At 37.2% G+C, this 21,011-nt stretch overlaps 1 long non-coding RNA gene across 4 annotated transcripts in view; it reads left to right on the plus strand.

The window, feature by feature from the left end:
* Positions 1-8,304: 8,304 nt before the first annotated feature.
* Positions 8,305-21,011, plus strand: part of LOC140633586 (uncharacterized) — a 144,877-nt gene continuing 132,170 nt past the window's right edge. For 3 of the 4 annotated variants that reach the window (XR_012031171.1, XR_012031169.1, XR_012031168.1), the window contains exons 1-2: positions 8,305-8,442; positions 19,127-19,224. This is a non-coding gene — a long non-coding RNA (uncharacterized lncRNA). Of the gene's footprint in view, positions 8,443-12,725; positions 12,908-19,126; positions 19,225-21,011 lie in introns of all 4 variants that reach the window. The other variant, XR_012031170.1, reaches the window with a different exon arrangement.

Here is a 21,011-nt window from a genome sequence, read left to right on the forward strand (position 1 = left end):
TGCCTCAAGTTATCTTCTTGGTGAGCCTCTTTCCTCAGTCCTTTATAGGATAACAGCATCCCTCTACCCACTTTCTCTGCCTGACCTCACATCAACTGACATATATTTATAACTCAAATGCATTTATGTGAATACATATGGAAGACGTTAAATTTAAGTATATATATTTACATTATACACATATTTAAATTTTATGTGTTCCATTTCCCACTAATACATAAACTCCCTAATGGAATGATTTCATTTGTCTTATTTACTGCCGTATCTCCAGGAACCAGAAGAGTCTGGCACATAATTAGCATTCAGTAAATATGTATTGGATAAATGAATTAAATAATGCACAACAGTCACCACACACAGCGTCTAGATTTAAGGCTACTGCAAGTGAATGTGTGGCATTATTGGTGTTATCATCATTAATAGTTTTTCCATTAAATTTCCTAAATCTCAAGTGCAATCAAATTCTGAGATATTCGTGTACATCTGTCTTATCCATCTTTATCAAAAACTGAATAGTTAGATTTTTCACTTTGGCTACTTTGAGGTCTAGGAAATCTCTCAGAACTGGGAGTGGCTTCTGGAGCTGGGTACTGCATCTACAATGTATCATGAGCTATGTTTTGCATAGGTATGCTTCTGAGGGGTGTTTCTTTCTGTGCTATAAATGAGCTGGGCTTGCAGAACACACACATCTTTCTTATAAGCTTGCTAAATCACCAGATATGTCTCTTAGGTAGTAAAATTGGATCCCAGAAACAGGGGTGTTATGTACCATCCTATTAACCACTGAGCTTGGTCCCTTCCCCAGCACCGAGCTGTTAAGAGGTTCTGACTTTCACATGTGAAGTGTTTCCCTCTCATAGATTGTAACAGATAACTGTGTGTCTTAACAAATACAAAAGTCTTGCCATAAAATAAAGATAATAATGTAAAGGCTAATATTTATAGTGAGCTAGGCACTCTGCTAGGGTCTTCTGATTGATCATATCTTGCAACTAATGTGTCTGACAAGAGCTCAGATTAAGTAGGAAAGGCCCATTTTTGGCATAAGTGCAACCTTGAAGCAAGAAGAAGAATCAGAGGAGTAGGTTCAGAAATCTGGTGTCTGACTAGATAAGGTGCTTGTGGTAACTTCCTGGCAAGATTTTAGAATTTCAGAAGCAAAAGTCCAATGAATCTCTGTTTTTGATTATCACTTTCTACTTGCAGTTGCAGTCACCTTCCCTCTAAAGCCCATTTTCTTATAAGGGCAAAAGGAAAAATACATTAGAGTATATTTACTCTGTATTAGTTTTCCTATTGCTTCTGTAATAAATTATTACAATTAGCATAAAACAACTCAAATTTATTATCTTACTATTTCAGAAGCCAGAAGTCCAAAATGCATTTCATTGGGCTAAAGTCAAGGTGTCAGCAGGGCTTATTCCTTCTGGAGGTTCTAGGGGAGTCTCCTCCTCTTTATTTTTCCCAACATCTGGATGCTACCCCATTCCTTGACTCCCAAAGCCAGCAGCATAGCATCTTCAAAGGTCTCTCTAGCTCTTCTGCCTTCCTCTTCCATTTATACGGATGCTTATGATTTCATTGATCCCACTTGGATAATCCAGGATAATCTCCCTCTCTCAAAGCCAGCTGATAATTTAACAGTGCACAGGTGCTAGAGATTGACATGGGTCAAGAAGCGTGACTCAGGTGGTCACCGGAGCTGTTGGTGTTCATCTGGTGACAATGAGGGAAGTCAGTCTTAGGATGATGCTGACTATAGAAGGGGAAGAGTAGACAGTAAGAAAATGAAATAGGTCCTTGTTGTTATTCTTAAAATGTTAAATCATGCTTTTCCTGAAATTTACTTTCTTTATAGATATTTTTAAAATATGAAAAATTCCATTTTCTCTCTTGTTTAAGTCAATTTGAGTTGAAAACTGATGTATGTTCTTACGCAAAACACTCAGTGAATACATTATTTGGGAGATGTGATGATACCGGAGCATTTAGATGTAGACAGTTATTCTCTGAAAATTCAATTTTGTTCAAGTTCAGCTTTAAGGGTTTTTATCATAACAATACTTGGAAATCATCTCTATGTTCTACTAACGTTGTACCTTTTCCTTCTACATAACCTCATATGTTTGATATTTTAAGCCTGTTAATAGGAAAATTCGGATCAATAGATTTTAACCTTTCTTCAGAGTATTATACTCTAATTATGCTCTTTACTATGGCTATTTAAATTTTTTTTTCAGTGTCCCCTTATTTCTACATTGTTAATTAGGCCCTTTGGTAAAACTGTTACAACAATTCACTGCTCCTTTCTGCAAAGATTTATTGAACATCTAGTATGTGACTGATGTGCCAGGTACTATTTATTTTATTATAGGTTCAGGGAAAGTAAATTGGAAAAGATTCCTGCTTCCATGAAATTTATATTCTAATAATGGTAAAGATATATAAATAGATAAAACAAAATAAATGAAAGTAACTTTAAAATGATAAGTGCTATGAAAATATAGCATCTTAGTACCCTTTTGCAATAATAAAAATTTGCAGCATATCAACCGAACCCCGAGTAGCTTGTAGGGAATTTATTTTTATCTGGGAGTGGTCTGGGGTCAAGGTAATTCAAAGTGGGTTCAGATAGTGGCTTGGCTTTAGGCTGCAGGGGCTGGCATAGTTCTGTCTTGCTATGCCGGAGGTTTAAGAAAGCAAGTAAAAACAAAAGAGGTCTTTTAGGTTTTGTATTTGGAACTGGCAAGCTCTTATACTTGTATACTATTGGCCAAAAAAAAATCATATGGACAAGCCAAAAGAGCAGAGATAAACACTGCTTGAAGTTGAAGCTTTGGAAAGGAAAAGATGCTGGGAAGTTGAGTATTCGGGGCCAATAATTCGGTTTATCACACAGACTTATATGATGGAGAAGGATTGGACTGAAGGGTGATAGTTTACATGAGTATTTAGGTGAAGACATCTCTGAGGTGAGAAATGAATAATGAAGAGACAACCATGGGAAGAGGTAAATGGAGAACATTTTTGTAGTAAATGGCTATGAAATCGGAGTAGTTCCAAAATTGCCAAATGATGGTGTTACCAATCAATCGATCATTGAGCTGCTAATTCAGGAAATAGTGAGTGAGCCCTGGCAGTGCCGGGGCCAACTGCTCTGAGTCACAAAGCCGGAGGGTGCTGGCCAAATCAGAATCACAGCTCCTGGCTGGATTTGCCAACATCATTGCCCAACAAACTCAGATAAATTCGTGGCAAGAGCAGCTCATCATTCAAGAGAGGAGGGTTTGGAAAAGAGAAAGGGAGAAGTTTTTTTCAGGTATGGACAGATGAGGGAGGTGACAGGTAACAACTGACCTCTCCACTGGCAAGATGGACACCTACAGCATTAAAAGAAGAGATTGGGGGAGGTACATACAAGAGAGCAGGCAGGGAGTATGTGATCATAGCGGCAGAGTGCAGGGGGTCAGTGTGTGTTCAGTCCACAATTGTAGGGAGGGAAGCAGACATGTGGGATGTGGTCTTCTAGGCACTCCATGGCTATCAGAGCTTTTCTGGCCTGGCAGTTCAAATGTTCAGGTCATTGCAAAACATCTTTGTCTATGTCTCAAAAAAGTGCAATAGGAAACAAGAACAGTGGGTCTCAGGTAGAGCATCAGTTAAGCAGTCTTGTCTATTTCTCATTTTGACTCTTGAGGTCTACAGTTGAGAAAGTGGGCTCAATGACAATGGGAAGATCAGAATGGTTGAAGCATGGTAAGCAAGAGAAAAAGGTTATAGAAGACATTAAAGATGTAGGGAGAGGCCAAATCATTGAGACCCTTGTAGTTCACATATTAATATTAAATTTTATTCAAATTATAATGTGACCCACTAGAGTATTTTAAGCAGAGAAAGATAATGGTATCAGTTATATTTTTAGGATATCACCTTGGCTGCTCTGTGGAAAGTTAGTCACAGAGTCAAGAGAGGAAGCAGGGAGAAATATTAGAGATTATTGTAGTGTTCTATGTTGAGGACAATAGAGTTCACACTAAAATGGTAGCAGTAGTTATAAAGAGAAGTGTACTGATGATGCAGTGTATTCTGTAACCAGGTCCTGTATGTCTTGTTGATAATAGGATTGCAGCTATTTGTAGGAGTGAAAAAAGTGAAGGGAAAAAATGTCATTTGGAAACTGGTTGCCATTTATTTAGACAAGAAAGGGGTTTTGTATTCATGTGAAATAGTATTATAGTTCTAAACACGTAATATGAATGTAAGTTTCGTTTTCTGTTTTGTTTTAACTTGGATTGAATAAAAGAGTTCATTTCAGTTGGATTAGATTTTGGTCAAGTAGAAGAAATTTCAATGGCTTATAGGCCTTATTTTTTAAACTTCTTATAACAAAGGTCTTCCTTCAGAATTCCAACTAGAACTCTAGGTGGCAAGCAGATAAATAAGAAATTAAAATTTGTTAGTATCAGCTCAGCCATGCACATAGATTTGGGTCTCATGACTCTGTTTCACTCCAATTGTCAAAGCAAATGTGTTGGTCATCAATTGATCATGATACAGTACAGGTCAGGAATGTCAAGAGAGGCAGAAATGACATATTGCTAAGAGGCTGTACATGTGGGCCACAAAGGCAAACACAGCCCATTTTGTAGGAGGCACTAAAGAAGCACTAAAAAGTTCAGCTGTCTATCAGAATTCTATAAAGGGACAGCTATAGCAGAATAATATATGCTTGTTATTAGTACCACCAAATTCAATGCCATTTTAATGGGCTAATTCTAGATAAAATCCCAAATGAGTTCCAGGCAACAATGAGAAAGTAACCATGGAAAGATGAGACAGAGTGTTTAAAAAGCAGTATTTAAGATTCACCCTCTGTCCCAGGGGTTTAATGGTCCAAATTAAAAATTAAACACAAAAACATGGATGGGAAAATATACTTAGAAAACTCTTTAATGACAAATAATAAGCACAGTAATGTTGCAGTGGTCAGAAAGAAGTTGCTAAACACCTGATGGCTGCTAGTGACTTGTCTGGTTCTAGTGGCTCTTCCTTGTCTAAAAGGACTGGTGTCTCTAAGCATAAAATGCTAAGCATACCTTTCCACTAAAGTTTATCAGAGTCTTCATCCCATAAAATGTATATTTGTAAAGTTGTGAAACTTTGGCATTCTGCAACTTTATTTTATTTTTTATGTAACAGTTATGTTCATACTAAATGGCACCAAAATACTAAACATATTTAAGAGAAAAGTCTTAAATAAAACTGTGTTTAGTCTTGAGAAACTCACTTCTCATGACATTCTAGATTATTTTGGGGGTAGTCCTCTTGGCTCTTCATATGGGTGATGGTTTTGCTTGGTAGATATTATGGGTAACCAAAAACTTGTGACAATGAAAGAATTTGAAAAAAATGAATAATAATGTTTAATTTTAAGTTCTTCATTGAAAGCAGTCATGGGCTAAGCATTTTACATAAATTATCTCATATTATTCTCATAAAATTCCAGTTGTAGGGCTGGAAAGGAATCATGTTGGGGGAACGGCACCAAGAATCATGCTCCCCATTGACTGTGCAGCTAAATGACAATCATTCACAGTGTTCAAGGAATTCATAGAATTCCAGTTACCTTGAGCTGAAGCTGAAAAAAACTTAGATTTAGTTCTCATCAATGATTAGTGAATTGGGGTCATCTGAAAATGTAGGATAAAAGGAAATAAGAGTGGAACTTGGGATTGACCCTGAGTGTTCTCCAAAAGTCCCTTTTCCATGGACTCAGTCTCTGCTTCGGGGCTTTCTGCCCTAGGTTATCTCTTCTCTGCTAGAATGGAGTAGGTAACTAGGGAAGCCATATTGTTTCCTTCAATCAAGTGGATCCTCTGTCAGTAATCTGGATGCTGTAAGAAATGATGCCACACTGGTTGCCAGAGAACAGTTTGTTTATTTATTTATTTATTTATTTATTTATTTATTTATTTATTTATTTATTTATTTAGAGAACAGTTTATTTAGTGAGGGACGCTGGCTCATTTACCATCTCTCAGAAGCAATCTGGATAAAATGAAACAAACAGGCAGATAATCTTTTAATTATCCAAATCTAGTGATGGAACATCCCCTGGGTTCTAACAGATACCCCGAGAAAGAAGACTTATCCTTTAAGACTTCCCAGGTCACGTAAGCCAACATCCCTCTGCCACTTAGCATAATTTTTACTGAGTGATTTTTACTGAGTCATAATTTTTACTGAAAGATTATCTGATTCAAAAATCTGAAGCTTCCATTGATCCTGAGTTCTCCTCCCCTCTTTTCTGCTGCCAGCCATCTATGTGTTAAGAGTCCGTTACTCTCATGTCTGTCTTCTTTGTTTTTCTGTGTGATTAACATAGTGTATAAAAACAGGCTGCATTCTCCAAGCATCCGGGCAGATGTTCAAGTTCAGTAAGGACTGGTGAGAATCCTTCACATTTGTATCCTTCACATTTGTCAGAAAAATATTTTGTCAGCCAAAAAATGAGGAACTTTATCATCTTTATCAGAAGAGAGAAAAACCTGAGGCCCATTGAGTCAGGCAAAGGGGAAAATACTGTGCAGATAGCAGTGGCTCTCACAGATGAATGTTTCCAACATTGGGTTATTCACATTTGCCTGGGAACTTTGAAGGTCCGATGCCTTAATCTGGGGATCTTTTGTAGATATATCACAGGATGGGAGAGAAGTGGTTAAAAGTGTAGAGTCTTGTACTCCTGCCCCCCAAAAAGTTTCAGATAAGGGCAAGTTTTTCTAATCATGAGAATATGATATCTATGGGAGTTGTGAAAACAGGTGTAGAAGATGAGGTTTTGGGGATCCCTGGGCGGCTCAGCAGCTCAGCGGTTTAGCACCTGCCTTCGGCCCAGGGCACGATCCTGGAGTCCCAGGATGGAGTCCCACGTCGGGCTCCCAGCATGGAGCCTGCTTCTCCCTCTGCCTGTGTCTCTGCCTCAGTCTCTCTCTCTCTCTCATAAATAAATAAATTTAAAAAAAAAGAAGATGAGGTTTTTTAGGATTTCACATCACTTTGCATCACCCCTTGTGTTCATTGTTTTGCCTACACATATAACATGCATATGCTGTAGTTGTACGTTGGGGAGGGCATATTGTCTGGGCACCATACAGGCCACCAAAGGGATACAGAGGCACCCAGTATGTATCAAACACTGGAAGAAGCATTTTCACATGGGTTGTTTAATCCTCATGTAAAGGTTGTGAGGGAAAAATGGTAATCCCCAAGGGGAGATGAAACTGAGCCTAGAGGAAAGGAAGTCAGTTGTGACAGCTGCTAAAGGGACATGGTTTGAATCAGAAGCCAGGAGGGCCTGATTCCAGAGCCCACCCACTTGCCCTACATTTTGCTTTTTCTTTGGTCATTAATGCCTCAGGGAATTGCTCCTTGATCACACTTTTGATTCAAGAAAAAAAAAAAACTTTAAAAAAAATTATTGATCCAAGAACTTTATGGAAGAATAGAAGGAAGGATGGAGGGAGAAAAATGAGGAAGGAACAGAAGAAAAGAAAGAAAGAAAATAGATTCTGTGGAATGAAAAGCCACTGTAGTGACTATGTAGAGCAGCCCTCTGGATGCTATGGGTTAGGAGACTGGTTTAGTTCTTACCTGATTCCTCCATAATGAACCACTATGGCACTTCCAAGAAGTTCCCAAGGAACTAGTCTGGAAACCAGTAAGATGGGGTCATCTTGGGGACAAAAGCTACCAACAGATCTGAGGCCTGTGAGCTCAGGGAGTGGCACAGTTGGAGCCATGGGTTTGCCTTAAATGTATAGAGGACACAATACCCTACTTCCCTCCTCTCCTCCTTTCTTTTCTCGTTTTTTTTCTTTTCTTTCTTTTCTTTTCTTTTCTTTTCTTTTCTTTTCTTTTCTTTTCCTTTTCTCTTTCTTTCTTCTTTCTTTCTTTCTTTCTTTCTTTCTTTCTTTCTTTCTTTCTTTCTTTCTTTCTTTCTTTCTTCCCTTGTTGTTTTGTAGACATAAAAGCTGGTCATCTAGAAAAAGAGTTGGCAAACTATGGCCCAGTGGTCACATTGAACCCATATATATTTTTGTATGGCCCTCAAGCTAAAGAATGAATTTTAGATTTTGAAAATGTTGTAAAAATTAACAAAGAATATGTAACTGAAACCATATATGGCCCCAAATGCCTAAAATACTTACAAATTCACCCTTTTCAGAGAAAGTCTGCCAACCTCTGCCCTGGATGACTTCACTATGACTTCTGTTTTACCATTACCCAACTCAGCAGTGACCATGGTGATGCTGCCAGGAGTGCCTCTGCTGCTGTATTTCTTCCCTGGAGGCGAGCAGCTCAATATGATTCTTAGTGTATTCAATCTCTTGTCAAACCAGATTATGCTTCTGGAGGTGCTAGACTTGGTCTCCTCAAGAGGTGAGCATAGGGATGTACAGAGATATGTTCTTCCCTAGGGATGTGGCATTTTCAAGCTGAAAAGATACTCAAAAGATCTACTTCCACCCCCTTATCATAGTGGTGAGACAGCTAATGGTGAGTCACACATAGTACTTGGGGAAAGGCTATACTGGGACCCAAGTTCTCTGAGTGCTATAAAACAAACATTTATTGAGTATCTGTATGCACCAGAAATTATAGCATATGTTGATCATGAGATTAGTGAAAAAAAGACAGATAAGGTAGATAGAAGATCAGATTGACTTTTGGGATAAGTCCAGTATTTGCATTAGATCTTCCAGGAAGAAGGCACTGAAACAAAGGTAGGAGTGCAAGAGGTTTATGGGGGTGTTGCTTGTGAAAGGTCAAAGGGGAGCATTGTGTTAACTTTCAGACTAAAATGTATATGTGATTCTTGGGAAACAGAAGAAGAAACATTGAACTAGGACTGTGAGGCAATCTGACTGAGTCTCAGCCAGCCCAAAGGAGAGCCCCCTGGTCAGTATGACCCTTTGGAGGATTTGCACTTTGAGCAGAAATGACCAGGCCCTGGTTACCCATCATATGTAGTCATTGCTGGAGCTCTTGGGGAAGAGCCTATTTTTTGCTCAGTCAGCATCTGTTGTGGATCCTAAGGGTGTTACTGATCTTAAAAAGAAAAAAGAAAAAACAAAAAACGGCTAGCAGTACCTCCCATGGGTGCACACTGAGTGAATTCATGGAGATGTTGTGAAATGGAAGGAGAGGGAGAGGTGCCATGAGAGCCTCATTGTCAAATCTTTTTCTCCCTCTGATGTGTCAGTCAAAAATTAGTTATTCATTCTTTTGAATATATATTTATCTTCTCCTGGTAGTCTCTTAAACATTTCCTAGGAAGGGGGGGACACATGAAGTTCTTTTTTTTTTTAAGATTTTATTTATTTATTCATCAGGGACACAGAGAGAGAGAGGCAGAGACACAGGCAGAGGAGAAGCAGGCTCCACGCAGGGGGCTCAACATGGGACTTGATCCCGGGTCTCCAGGATCACACCCTGGGCTGAAGGCGGCGCTAAACCGCTGAGCCACCTGGGCTGCCCCATGAGGTTTTTAATACCTTAAGGTGAATGAATCATTCATATTAATTGTCTCCGTTATAAGAGAAAAAGGTATATTAGGACTATTGGAGCCCTATTTCCTTAGAATTACAAGAAAACTAGAGGATGCTCATCTACATCAAGTCCTTCCTCCATTTTATAGGAGAAGTTGAAAATAAAGTATATACAGTTAAGATGGAAAAACATGGCAAGCCAGAGAGAAGGAAAAAAAAAAATGACACATTTTAAACTTTACGTAGAACTGTTAGCTCTACTTTTAGTTCAATAAACAGAATCAGTTGTCTTTCAATTCATCAATTTATCTCCATTGCTATACCCTGATCCAAGCTACCATGATTAGTCCCCCAACTTTTTGCATTAGCTTATCCGCACAGGCGCCGGGATGATTCTCTTAAAATCTCAGTCAGATCATGACACCTCTGTGTTCAAAAAGTCCCAACAGCTGTCGTGTAACTCAGAATACAAGTTAAAATCCTGAAGAGTTGTACATGCTCCTGCCCCCTTTACACATCCCGCTTGCCTGCTCCATTGCTCACTCAGATCCAGCCATACTGTGTCCTTGACTCTCTTCTAACATGCTAGAAAAGTTTGTGCTAGCTAATCCTTCTCAGAAATCTCTTTGCATGGTATGTACAATTGATTTTACTTCTTAGTGTGAGATAATTGTAGACTTAGAGAAGAATTACAGAAAAGTACAGAGCTCCCATTTTTCCTTTACCCAGTTTCCCTTAATATTAATATCTTACATGACCAAGATAATTCTTACAGAATAATCATTAAGAAATAATAATATTAAGAATAATATAATAATAAGAAATTAATGTTTGTATTGTACTGTAACTGAACTGCAGACTTGATTGAAATTTTACATTTGTCCACTAAGTCCCCATTTTCTGTTCCAGCCAGCATTTAGTTGCCATGTCTCTTAGTCTCCCCCAGTCTGTAACAATTCCTTTGTCATTTTGTGTCTTTCAAGACCTTGAAGTGTTTTTGTTTTGTTTTTTGAAAGAGAGAGTATGCATGCCCGTTGAGAGGGAGGTGCAGAGGGAAAGAGAATCTTAGGTTCCATGCCCACTGTGGAGCCAGAGGGGTGGGGGCTGGCGAGGAGGCTTGATCTCACAATCCTGAGATCATAACCAGAGCTGTAACCAAAAGTAGGATGTGCTTAACAAACGGAGCCACCCAGGCACCCCAAAGACCTTGAGATTTGGAGAGTACTGCCCAGTTATTTTGTAAAGTGCCCTCCAGTGTGCATACTCTGTATTTCTTTGGAAGTATTTTTCACTATGTCACTTCCCTCAGATCTTTGCTCAAATGATATCTCAGTGAAGTCTTTTCTGATCTTTGTATTTAAAAATGTAACTCAGTTTCCTCCAATGCCAGAGGTTTTCTTCCACAGTTTCCTGGTTTATTTTCCTCAGCTGATGAAAATTAAATATTTTTTACTTCTTAACCAATTCTTAATTTATAGTCAGTCTTCCTTTACTAAAATATTGACCCCCTGAAGGCAAAGATTTCTATATTCATGGCTTCTTCCCTAGTTTCTAAAGAATTCCTTCACACATGGAAGATGTTCAATAAAGGTTTGTTGATAAAACTCAGTGGGGAAAGAACTCGCTGTTCTCAAGAACCTAGGAAGCAAAATGAGCTTACTACAAAGTTAGAAATGGTATGCAACATGACATAATTCCAAGGGTATTGGAATTATCTAGATAAGATACTGGACAAAGCTTCATGAGATGCCTCACACAGAGATGTCAGTTTTCTTTGTCAGGGCAGTCAGAACTCTTATTGAAAATACATTTATTGCTGAGCTGTGAAGGTCCAATTTATAAGCTTGGGTTTTTCTACTTTTTCCTGAAAAAAATTGGTAAAATTATGGAAATGAAAACCTCTTAGCCTTTATGACTACTGTAGTTTGCTCAGTAAAATGGATTTCAGACGCAGAAACATTTCACCCTCAAACAGGGCCTTTCAAAATCATTCCCTGACATTTTCACTCATGCAAGTGCAAATGCCTCCTGATTCATGGAGATTTGAAGCATGTTAAAAACCCAGGCTGTTCTCAATTATGCCGGGGTTGCTATTCCATCAGCAAATTATGCAAGACTATTTTTGCTCTTCTCCTTTTTCATCCCACTTTTAGTCTCCAAAATAGTGTTAGAATTTCTACGCAAAGTGGGAAAAGGTAAAAGAAAGTAGACAAAACTTGAATCTGGTAATTTTCTTGCTTACGATCATCTAAGATATTGAACAGTGGAGGTCCTGTGAGCTAGGAAGCTTGGGAATTACCTAGGAATTCACTGCCTAGGGCCAAGAAGAAGAATGAGGTAATGAAAAGATGTTGAATTCTAACATGAGATATTCTGAAAATCATCTCACCTCCTTGAGTGTAGATTTCTTTGTCTCCAAAGTGAAGCATGACACCCAGTTTACTCACTAACTTATTTATTCGTTGAATAAACAGTATTTGAGTCTTACCATGGCCAATCCCTGAGTGTATATACATGAAAGACATAGGTCTTCTCCTTAAGGATTTCACAGGTTAGGAACATAAGTACTAATGAAAAACGAAAATTACATGGTAGTATGATAACATTTATAAAATAGAAATTATAATGAGCCATAGGAGTATAGAGATGAGGTGGCTAGGGACAATAGGGAAGGCTTTCTGAAATAGTGATGTTTGAGATGAGCCTTAAAAGATTACAAGGGTTGGCTAAGTGAAGAAAACTAGAGCAGATAATAAAGGAAGGTATTAATTGGAGGGAGCAGCAAAGTAACTTAATAAACATTTACTGGTACATGCTAAGTGTAAAGTACTGGACTAAAAGCTAAAAATAGAACAGAAAAGTAAACAGAAGAGTTTATTTTCTTCATTAAACTGGCATTCTAATCCAAGAGGTTTCAAAATTAATTATTCCAAGACAATTGTCAAAAGTAAGAGGTATGAAGAAAGGGTGGGGTCTTCTAAAGGTGATTATAAGGGTGGTCAGGAAAAGATTTTTTTTTTACATTTTATTTAAGTCTTGAAGGATTTTAAAGTACAAATTAGTAAGAAATTAACTTGAAAATGAGATTAGGGGACAAAGAGAGGGGAAACAGTTCAGGCATTGGTAATGACAAGATCTGATTAGCTTTTAAAGATCATTCTTGTTGCTTTGTAGAGTGAACAGATTGGTGACAATTAGAAGATAACCCACAACAGTCTGGGAAGCAATGATACCCCAGGGATTTATGAAATCTGTGGATGGTGGAGTGAGAGAGAAGTGTCTTGGATAACTTAGGAAGATGTGACATTGAGAAAAGGAGGTGTAAACTGAGGGATTGCCAGCACAAACATTATGAGGTCAGTCATCAGTGTGATGAGAATGAGGCATTTGTGAGACAGCCAAACTGAAATTTGAGAAGGAAGATAGACACAGAGGTCTGACCTTTAGGGGGGGAAAAAAAAAAAAGATCCAGAAGGAAATTAGAACCTTGAGTGGCATCAAGGTATAAATGATGGATGTTTCTCATGAAGAGATTATAGAATGAGGAGGGCACGTAGTGTAGAACCAAGGCTTGAGCACTGCCAAAATTTAAAGTTAGATTAGAGGCAGATGAACCCACAAAGGAGTTAGAAAAAGGAGGAGGAATATTGTGAAACACCAAGGTAGCTTAATAAAGAGATTGTTATCACTGGAGATGGAAAAGTATCCACTGAATATAGCTAAGTAAATGTCATTGGTAACCTTCATGAGGTCCATTTTCCTGCTGTGGCTAGGGAAGATGGCATATTGAAATAGATAAGAAATAGTGTGATGCAACTAACTGGAAAATAGGGCAGGAGAGAAAATGGAGGGCTATTAATTGAGATAATGTGTATAGGAGCCTATGTATTTCTATTGTATTAACCCACTTCATCCCTCATTCTCTTTGAACATGTAGGATTGTAATACTTATATGTAATATGTACACATGTATTAGATAGGTAAGTAGATAGATAGATAGATGGATAGATAGATAGATATCAACCAATTTGGACCCTGAATTAAAAGTAAACTTAAAATGGCAAACAGTTCTATTGCTTTTAGATTTTCCTTCTTAGAGAAATTGGGTACATTTCTTCTGTAGCTATATTCTTGTACTTACTGAGCACCAAATGAAAATATTTACAGCCTGGGGGGAAACTAAGTGCTTTCTCTTGTGTTTTCTCTATTTTTTTCTGAACCTGCAAGACCAAAACTAGAAGCTGTCTGCCAGCTGGTATTGTGGTCCTGCTGTGAATAGAATGAGGTCTCCTTAGACTAGAGTTTGTCAGGGGAACTTGAGCATGTCATGACTCAAAGAACCAAGCTCCTTATGACTTATCTGGAGTAACTACTTCAGGTAGATATTTTGGATTTCCGAGTAAGAGGCTTATTTACAGAGTATGTCTTCTTTGATGTTAGCCTCAGATATTGCTCAATTAAAGCTCATCAGCTTTTGAAATGTCATATTTTAAGTATAGTTTCTGATCACTTTTTTTCCATACCTTCACTCTTTTTAAAAATCAAGTGTCATCTAACTGAATTAACAGGTGCAAATCCAAAATATACAGTGAATCATGGCAAATACAAACATGTAATTCACATCAATATGGAGGTTTCCCCCTTTCCTTAGTTTCTCCCTAGAGGTGTCCTAATTTCGAACTCTTTAAAAGAGAGTTATAAACTATGTACAGCTTTTTATTAGAGCAAAAGAGTGCTTAGCATTATATTTTTGAGAATATAGTTATTCTGTGTATCAGCAGCTGAGTAATTTTCTATTTGCTCAACATACAATAATTTGTATTCTTGCTGGTGAACATTTGGCTTATTTCTAATTTGTAGCTTTTAAAAGAAAGTGACTATCAAGACTCTTATTCCAGTTTATATGGGGTCAAGTGTTTTTATTTATCTCAGGTAAATACATATCAGTGAAATTAAAGGATTACTGATAAGATGCATATTTAACTTTAAAAGAGACTGACCATTTTCCAAAGTAGATATACTACTTTCTATTTCTGCCAGCAAAGTATAAGAGTTTCTACGTTCTATACATTTGTCAACGCATACAAGATTTTGTCTTAGCAATTCTGCTGTGTGTAAAGTGGTATCTCGTTGTGATTTTAATTTGCAGTTAATTGATGACTAATGATCTTGAGCCCTTTTCATGAGCTTATTTGTTATTTGTAATATTTCTTTGTAAAGAGTATATTCAAGACTTGTCACCAAATTTTGTTGAGTTAGTTGAACTGTATTTATATTATCAAGTTGTTAAAGTTCTCTGTATAACCTGGATAGAAGTCCATTTTCAGAAATAAACATACTGAGAGAATATTTTTTCTCAGTATGTAGCTTGCCTATTCATTGAATTTAATGATGTCTTTGATGAACAGAAATACGGAAACCAGAAGATAATGGAAGACATTTTTAAGTCCTTAAATAAAAGAACTATCAGTACAGAATTCTGTGTCCAACAAAAGCACTCCAGGAAGGAAGGCAAAAGATAGATACTCTCAGATGAAGAGATATTAAGAGAAGTGTTGTCAACAGACTACTCTGTAAGAAGCAGTAAAGTAAGTTCTTCAAGCTCAGGGAAAAAGATAAAAGGGGAAACTTGGATTTTTACAAACATATAAAAAACAGGAATAGTAAATATAGAAGTGAAAAGGAGAAAAGTTAGTTTTTACTCTTAAATATTTTAAAATACATATAATAACTTAAAGTAAATACTATCATATTGTCTTGTGGAATTTTCAACATATGTCAGCATACTAGACAGGACAAGTAGAGCAAAAATTTTACTGGTGAGAGGGATAAAGGAAACTATGGATGCCAAAGTTATACATTATATATGAAATGATATGATATTAACTCTGAATAGACTGTGAGAGGTTAGATAGATGTATAATAATCCATAGAGAAATCAATAAAGAAAAGCAAAATTATATATAAAAAGCCAGTGAACACTACCAACAACAGCAGAATATTCTTTCTTCTCATACATATGAAATATTCTGCATGCACACATAAACACGGATGAAAGAAACTCAAGACCTAAATAAATGGAAAAACATACCCATATTCGTAGGTAGGATGTTTTAGTGATGTCAATACTACCAAAATGATCTACAGATTAAGGCAGTCCCTATCAAAATTCCAATAGCCATTTTTACAGAAATATAAAAACTGATTTAAAAATTTATATTAAAAAAAGGAAAAAATTCATGTGAAATTACAAGAGATTCCAAATAGCCAGAACAATTTGAAAAAAGAATAAATCAGGACTCATACTTCTAGGTTTCAAGACTTAACACAAAGCAACAGCAATCAAACATGGTACTGGCACAAGGACAGACATATAAATCAATGGAATATAACTGAGAGTCCAGAAGTAAACCAGTACACATACAGCCAATCAATTTTCAACAAAGATTCCATGACAATTCAATAGTAAGCATTTTCATTATGATTAATGTGGTTTTTAAAACCATTTTTAGAATTATCCATATTTTCTAATTCCGCTCATGTCATTATTGCCAGTTTGTGAGTTACATGGCTTTGTGTATTCATTCACATTGACACATTTATTATCATAAAGTTGTTGGTTATATTCCCTTGTTAATCTTTTAATAACTGGAAGATCTAAATGTCATCCCCTCATTTATTACTGATATGGTTAATTTGCATTTTCTTTCTGTTTCATCCATCTGGCTAAAGGTTTATCAACCTTATTAGTCTAGTTAAATAATCAACTTTAACTTTTCATCATCTATGTTTTGTCAGTTTTCTATTTTATCAGCTTTGCGATCATCCTTAAGTTTTCCTTTCTTCTGTTGATTCTTTCAATTTTCCTACTTTTTATTGTATTTTTAAGATGCACACATCAACCATTAATTTCATATCACTTTTCCTCTAGTAATAATTCCTGATTTAACTTAAATCCACACATTTTGATAATGTTTTTATTTTCATTTGTTATTTTATCTGCACTTTGAAGGAAATACTATATTTCCTTTTTCATAGAGAATGAAATCCAGAACAAGAGGGTTAAAGGACTAGCCCAAGACCACTTAGGAAGGAATTCATAGACCCCACAGTTAAATCCAGGTCTTTCCATTATGTTGGAGTGACCTCTCCACTGTGCAGAACCATTTCTTATCTCTATCTGAGCCTACCATTTTGACATTGACTTTCATCTACTTCTAGTCATCGTTAAAAGGACATACACAGGCAGTGCTGTCAAGGTATCTGTACTATCTCTTCTGTTTGAATTTGAAACTATAGATGTTTCTCTAGAGAGAAATCAGAGAGAGGGATGTGGCTTTTCTTGAATTGTCCTCATTGAGATGCAGAATTTGTTCCATAGAATTCAGAAAGTAAGAATAGAGACAACACAACTGGTAAAATCACATCAGGTAACACTAACATCCTCAATCAGAAGCAGAAAAAGGCAAAGGAGATACTTTTGATCATACCACATGCACAGAAATAAGAAAATGATAAAGCCGTGTCAAAAATCTGTTTTGTATGTCCCTTATCCTACATGTACTTTTTAAAAAATTGAATTTATTAATATCCTTCTGGCTCTGTAAGAAGAATTGACTTGACCACAAATTTTAGCTTTAAAACACTACTGTAGTGGTTTTTCCAAGGTTTTGTTTTATTTTTTTTATTTTTTGTTTTTAGAAATATGTATTGAAATCTTTAGAGATTTTAAAACCTTTGAGTAATGTAACTTTAAACTATTGGTTAGAAAAGGCCATGTAGTACTTCCCTTAATTTAAAAATGTGGAAATTTTTCCCATGAGAGGAGAAGGAATTTATCCAAAGTAATGATCTACACAGGGTTCCTGATCTCAAGCAGTATTTGTGTGTTTCTCTCTCCCTCTGTCCTCTTCTCCCTCTGGGTGTGTATGTGTGTACAGTGCCTGTGTGTGTATTTGGTGAGAATATGGGTGCTTCTTATTTTCATTCTTTCAATTATACTATTTCCTAATTTTTGACAATGAAAATAATTTTGTATTAGGAAATAAAGCTTGTTTTTGTTTTTTGTTTTTAAAAACCTTAGTCAGTGGAGTCAACAGCAGCAAACGGCCAGGGGATGGTCAGAGGGGAAAGTTTGTCACTGCCCACATTGAGCTGGACTGAAACTCTGGGAAATGAGTTGAGGGGACTCTGAAGATCAGCTCTGCTTCCCTTAGCCTGGACTCCAGGGGAGGCCTACCCTAAATCTTCATTCAGAAGCCAGGTTACCCAGGAATCCTCTATCATGTTCAAACAAAAAGTTTGAAATCTGAGTCTTACCTCAGTCACACTGCTTCTGGTGGGCTCTGATAACACAATCATGTGTTTCGAAGGTAACTCTCCCCCTGTGGGTTAAGTCATCAAGTAGAAGCTATTTACACAGTCATCTGCACATCCTTCTACCTCACTGAAGCCTGACCCCAAATAGTGTTCTCCTTCTCTTATCCTTACAGTGGACTGCTTGCTAAGAAAGGGTTGACTTTTTATTGTTTCCTTTAACCTAGAGCCAACAAGAAGCTTTCTTGTGTATGTTGCTAAAGGTACATGAAACAAGCACTTAATTTTCTTTATTTGAGATATTTTGAAAATTTACTTGGAGAGAGAGAAAACAATGAGATAGTGCCAACCTTGAAAGAAGCAGATTAATTAATAGTTATTAAATTATTTCAAGCCACTTCAGTTTGGCACATACACAACTGAGGGCCTTTAGTGTATAACCATTGCTATGTTATATGGAAAACAGGAAAACAATAATAGAATAATAGATTTTTATCCCCCAAAATTCCGAACCCAACCATCCACCTGCATTCCATTTCTCTGGAACTATGTGCTTACAGAGACATCATGTACAGGTTTCCAGCTGTTAGGATCAGCACACTGTTTGTGGAATGATGAGCAAATGTAATCATATTGCTGAGAAAGAGATGGAGCCACATAATTATGATTGCTTAGAGAATAAAGTAACCAACTACATTTCACCCAGAGCTGCTCAGAGCCTGTTTGTTTCAACTTTAAGTGCTAGACATACAGCTCTTAATAATTTATGTCCTAACATTTTGCACCTGAGAGACCTAAAACATATTTAAACGTGGATTTACTCAGCTATGAATCCTTACACATGAAATTACACCCACGCACCTTGCTAAATGAAGACAATATATAGCATATTGGAAATACAAGGAAGGGGCAATTTTAAAGTAAAAATACATATATGTAAAATACATAATTTTGTTTATAAATAACATATATTAATAAATAATTTAAAATGAGCAAAACAATATCACTATTATGGACAACTGATACACTTTGGGAACTATCTTGCTAAATATTTCTCAAAAAATATATTTTGTAGGTTGCAGGTCATACATAAAAAATTATATGCATAATACACAGCTATGATATTTAAAGAAAAATATTTTATATAAGTGCATATAAACACATTTTAGATCTATGAGAATTATGCCCACTGATTTTCTACTGTGAGTGATGCTGTAATCACTCATCATTGATGGAATTTCTTTCTTCCTCACTTCCAGAAAGGGTGTATGTGAGAACCATTTGAAATCCCTTGAAGAGCCTTCCTGAGGAGGATAACATGTGTGGAAATCATTGAGGGAACACTTCCCCAAAAGTGGTGAGTAATGTCTCTAATAAAGGACCATTAATACAAATCTATAGGATTTTCTTTTGAGAATTTGCAGAAGAGCTATTCGTTGCCAAAGGGAGATTCCCTGTGAGAAAAGAGTACCGTCCCAGGTTTTCACGGGACTGCTCTGTGCAGGACCCCACAAGAGAGACCAGCACCATCTCTCAGACTGCATGCCACTGATTTTTAGTCACTCTACCAAGAGGTGGTGGACTGCGGTGACCTCCGCAGAGGAGTGGAAGCCAAGCCCACCTGTCACTTCCCCATACACCCTGACATCTGGGTCACATGTGCTCCCAATTTTCTTGGATAATTTAGAGAGACTCAAGACGCTTTTAAAGGAGATTATGAATTTTCTGCAGTTAAGGTGTGTGGCAACTTCAGCTGTGAATTGGGTAAAACAAAGGAGATGTGACTGTATTTGTTGCCCAGGTTAGTGCAGTGCCATCATCTACTGGATAGAGATGGGAGGAATTACAGAGCTTGCACTGTAAACACAGGTGGCAATGGAGGTATTGCTGGGGCTGCCCTTCTGTTCAGCTCCACCATACTGCCTGTGCGTGGTGCTCGTGGCCCACAGCGACACTGATGAATGTACAGAACTCACTATATCCTGATTTTGCAACTGGTTATTAGAGAAATGTTAGTGCATGAGGAAACATTTTATTATATTTAAAGGCAACAGAGTGCTATCACCATAATTTACCTAATCAATTCTTTATTGATATGTATTTCAATCTACTGTTTCCCTATTCCAATCATGTTGTAATAAATATCCTTTTACATATATTCTTGTGCATTTTCCACTTACTTCAGATAAGTAACTTGAAAAGGAGATTGATGGATAAAAGGCAATTCACATTTGAAATTGATACATATTTCCCCTCCCTGGCTTCCAGTGTTCAGTAACTTACTTTCCAATGAGAAAGACAGATTAAGCTGATTTGTCATTTGCTTTCTTTATTAATATTATGGCTAAGTGTCCCATGTCTCCTCATTCAGGCCATTTGTCTTTGTGTGTCCCTATGCATATGAATTGTGAAGGAGGGAGTCTGATGGCTGTTGCACACAGTGACAAATTGTTCACCGGCAGTTTTACCTCCTGGGCACCTAGCTAGACACCACATTTCCCATCTTGCCTTGCAGTTAATTTTGGTCCTAGGATTGAGTTCTGGACAGTGGAAGCAGAGGAAATGCTTATCATTTTGAGGCCTGGCCCATAAAAATCTCCCATAAGAATCACTAAGTTCTTTCTTTTTTCTGGTCTACCTGCTAAGTACAGTTACATGGGGCCCTGAATGATTGCATAAAGTTTAACCTGCCTCCATCATCAGTCCTTTGCATTCCACCAACCTGCTTCAGACAATGAAAACCTAATTTTTGTCGTATGAAACCATTGGTTTGGGAATTGTTTGTTTTGTTTGCTTGCTTGTTACAGCAGTTAGCCTGTTGTGACTATTATAGTTGCTGCTTCCCCAGAGTAAACGTTTTGATGCCTTCTTAGATGTTGCAAGTAGCCACAGTCTAATGTGCTTTCTTTTTAACAAGCAATTTATAATTAGGATGGATCAAAGCACATGAAGTAGCCTATGTATTTTGTCTGAAACATGAGCCTGATTTCAATGCCAGGTGAGTGAGAAGCTCAGAACCACATAAGAACACTAGTTGAAAATAGTGTGTATCCTGTCCATGGCAAGAGGTGGAGGTTTGTCCACAGAAATGTAGACAGGGTATTTGGTATTAGTGGCATCTTGCTGATGACTTCCACAGGCTGC

Source organism: Canis lupus, chromosome 5, assembly GCF_048164855.1.
Source record: "Canis lupus baileyi chromosome 5, mCanLup2.hap1, whole genome shotgun sequence".
Lineage (NCBI taxonomy): Eukaryota > Metazoa > Chordata > Mammalia > Carnivora > Canidae > Canis > Canis lupus.